A 4,416-nucleotide genomic window follows, 5' to 3' on the forward strand; every position below is an offset into this window, starting at 1 on the left:
ATGGACAGCTTTGAAGAGACGAGACCTCCAATCTTGCGCATGCGCAGACGCATGCGTTGATTTTTGACGTTGATTTTGCACATTAGCCAAAAAAAATTTCAACAAAAACAAAAGCTAAATTATGACTGGGATTACGGACAGTAAAATTACAGTTCAGTACTTCGTGTAACCCCCACGAGCATTCCGGAGAGCACGTACACGTCGAGGCATGCTGTTCACGAGATTTGCCAAGGTTTGGACAGGAATCGCTTGCCATGCAGTGACAATAGTCTGCTGCAATTCACGCACAGAGGTAGGCTGCTGGTCCAAGTTGTCGATTTGATGCGTTAATTCTGCCCACAAGTTCTCTATCGGATTCATATCCGGGGACATGGCAGGCCACTCCATATGCTCTACACCACGGTCAGCAAGAAAGTGTTGGATCATGCGAGCACGATGAGGCCGTGCATTGTTCTCTTGGAAGACAAAGTCTCCTCGAAAGGCTGCACGAGCAAATGGAAGCAATGTTTCTTCCAGAATGACCCTGTACTTGAACTGGTTTAGGTTTCCATTCAGAACAACCAGGTCAGTTTTGCCCCCTGCATGAAAAGCAGCCCAAATGGTCAACCCACCACCTCCAGCTTGGACTCTTGGCACTATACAATCTTCGTTGTGGGCTTCATGCACTTGTCTCCGCACTCGGATGCGGCCATCTTGACGATAGACCCGAAATCGAGACTCGTCACTGAAGGTCACGTGATTCCAGTGTCCTGGCTGCCATTGACGGTGCTCTCTGGCCCACTGCAATCGGTGCTGGCTGTGTTGTCTGGTCAGGCATGGCTTTCTCAGGGGACGCCTGGCACGATAGCCTGCTTGAACCAGTCGTTGGTTGACTAGCCTTCTGGATACAGGCACATTTGTCAGTTGCTGCCACTCAGTCCTAAGCCGATTAGCTGACTTGGCAAGGCCATTGCAGACTAACCGGTGCAGCTGGCGATCATCTCTCTTTGTGGTTCTGCGTGGACGTCCTGGCCTCGGTATTGGAGTAGGGACACCCCTCTGAGCATTTCGTTTCAGGATCTTTGAAACCTGACCTTGAGTGATGCCATACTGCCGAGCAATAGCACGCTGTTTCATGCCAGAATTTCGTAAAGCCACCACTCCATGACAAACAGCATTGTCAAGTTGACGGACCATCTCCAGAGGAAGCGGCAATAACTTTTGTAGACGTGCAGCAGTTGTTTTCCACTAATACAGAACGCAACAACCCATATATACCCGATTGTGAAGCCAATCGTCAAATGTACCTGTCCTTACATTTTGTCACGCCACCTGTGATATAAACCTGTTATTGACTTCTTGCTGCGAAAGACAATGTGACATGATTCTTTCAAGAAAAACATCACAGAAGGGTAAAATAAAATCACCAGATTGATATACTGAGTTCAGAAAGTAAACTCAAGTTAAGACAAAAAATATATTCCATATTAAATGCCAAGTCTGTATATATAAATATATATATATATATATATATATATATATATATATATATATATATATATATATATACATATATATTATTACGGATCTCGGAGCATGGCACACCCGTTAGCAAGGGGGGGTTAATCCCCTTGTCTTGTTAAGCTGGCCGTCTCTGGTCCTGGAACTATCCCGCTCCTTTGCGGGATGAGATTGGCCAGGGTGATTGGTCAAAGGTTTCCCAAATACCTTCACCAATCTCTCCGCAAAGCAGGGAGATGAGTCCCTGCTCGATCCGCGGATGTGATGGTAATTGCCGAGCGGTTTAGCAATCCATGATCCGAGCCGTTAACAAAAGGACTAACCCCGATTAAAAGCGGTTGGCCAAATCGTGCCACAGGTACTCAATTGGGGACAGGATGCAAGCGATCGGATGAGAGGAACCAAAGAATAAGAAGGGTGAAGGAAGAACAAATATGGTTTATTTACTACACTAAAAGAGGAAACGAAAGAAGGGAATATACAAGAAGAAGGAAATAAAAGGACACAGGGCAAGCTTATCTAAACAGTCTTAACTTATCACGACCCCAGGACAAACAGACAGACTCACACGGAATGGTAGCTGGTTGGGGAGGAAGGTCCAGGCAGGTGGTTCCAGGCGATGGGATCCGTCCAGGCTCCGGGTCCGCGGGCGAAGAACGGCAGGCAGCTTCGCGTTTCGGTGACGCGCGACCGGACCTTACATATGCGAGGGGCTGGAATGCGCGTCCGTATAGCGTGCCGAACGCTCTCAAAACCAACGGCAGTTCGTATCAAAAACGATCGTCCCAAGCGATCCTCCACTCAATGTTCTTATCATTCGCCGCCTCTGCGCTGTTCTCTCAAGTTTGCCGATCATCTGCCGATCTTCTCTCCTCTCTTCTGATCATCTCCCCCGCATCTGCGTAAAAGGGCTTTGCACTCGCGCTTTTATTACCAGCCTCGTGTATCAAGCCGCGTCCGCTTCGCTCCGCCTACCGGTGAACACGCCTCGGCCCGGATTGGTCACGAGGGTTCATCGGTACCTCCCCTCGTGACGCGTTGATGGGGCCACGCCGATGTTCCTGGCCGCGCCTCCCTTTTTCTCCCACTCTGCCACGTGGCTTATGGCGGCTTGGGGTGAGCTCCAGCTCAAAGGCAGCGAACGCTGCTGGCAAAGGCACGCCATACAATTTGGAGAGGGTAAAGCCGCAAAATGAATAGGATGGGAATTTGAGGAGGGGGCTAGGTTATTTGATTAATACAATGCAGATTCAACTGTTGGAAACAGATCCTTACCTGAAACACATACTAATGAAATAACTAAAGAAGAAGCCTATGGTTTGCTACGTGTTGCTCGTGGCCTAACTAGGGTGCGACCTTTGACCTTTACAAAGGTAATATTTACAAGTTGTTATTTACAAGTATTTACTGGTGAAGGGTTCTCAAAACCGCAACAATATATATATATATATATATATATATATATATATATATATATATATATATATATCTTTATATATATATATATGTGTGTGTGTGTGTGTGTGTGTGTGTATATGTGTGTGCGTGTGGGTGCGTGTGCGTGTGAGGCATAATGTTTGTGTCTATTAATTATATACGTGTATTAATTGCGTATGACGTACTATTGAAATGTACCTTTTAACTCTTTAGAATGCTGAGACCCCTTCGTCCTTTGAAAACCCTTTAAGACCCCTAAGATCATTAAGACCCCAAAGACCCCTAAACACCCAGAGGACCTAAAAGTCCCCGAGAACCTAAAATGTATTCACACGCTGGATGCGTACAAACTGTTCATGGTGGTGAAAAAACATGCACATTGGTATTGTACCCAGTGTGAAGATGTTGCAGTCGAAGCAGCTAGGTTGGCAGTGAAACCCAAGAAAAAGCCAAGCATACATATTGATGTCTCATACAACAAGCTCAGGAACAGATCCGTGATAAGCTCACAGAAAAATGAAATACTTCAAGAAGCTCAACAAACTGTGAAATAAATGATAACTTCTGCCTCTGGGGAGAAACGATTGGAGCAAACTTATGCTGATGTAACAAAAGCATATACTTGGTAAACTTGCTTGGTAAGTTTGGGTAAGCATAATACTTGGTAAACTTGCTTGGTAAGCTTGGGTAAGCATAATACTTGGTAAACCAAGCAGGACATGCCAAGTCTTTAAACCGCTGAGACCGCTTTGACATTTTGAAGACCCTTTAAGACTCCCAAGATCCTTAAGACCCAGAGGACCCAAAAGACCATGAAGATCCAAATAACCCAGGACGACCCAAAAGTCCCCAAGGACTCAAAAGACCCACCCCACCCCCTCCCCCAGTGTCCGGCAGGCATGTATGCTACAAGGCGATGAAGACCAATGAAAATTTGGTCCAATGGACCAACGGGCCCTCGAGTATAATTCAAACGATATTTCATAATACCTCATCCCATAATACCTCAACCCATAATACCTCATCACATAATACCTCAACCCATAATACCTCATCCCATAATACCTCAACCCATAATACCTCATCCCATAATACCTCAACCCATAATACCTCACCCATAATACCTCATCCCATAATACCTCAACCCATAATACAGGAAAACATAATGTATCTAAAGCTACATTACTGGGTTGCAGCAAATGGTCTGTTTTAGTTTGTTTAGTCGCAAAAGAAAACCCGAGGAATCATTGTACCAGATGAAGCACTTAGTTTTTGTTGTTTCATTGAAATACGCAAATGCAATGTTATCAACCACAATGCACAACTTCCAAGAACTTCACAACCTTACTGTAATTATTTATTCACATGCTAATGATATTACTTAATGAAAAAAGTTACGTACTTGATGTGAGATCAGGTGCGCGAGGACACGCCCCACACACGGTGAGACACGCCCCACACACGGTGAGACACGCCTCA

The sequence above is a fragment of the Myxine glutinosa genome, chromosome 4, assembly GCF_964187855.1.
Source record: "Myxine glutinosa chromosome 4, kmMyxGlut1.1, whole genome shotgun sequence".
NCBI lineage: Eukaryota > Metazoa > Chordata > Myxini > Myxiniformes > Myxinidae > Myxine > Myxine glutinosa.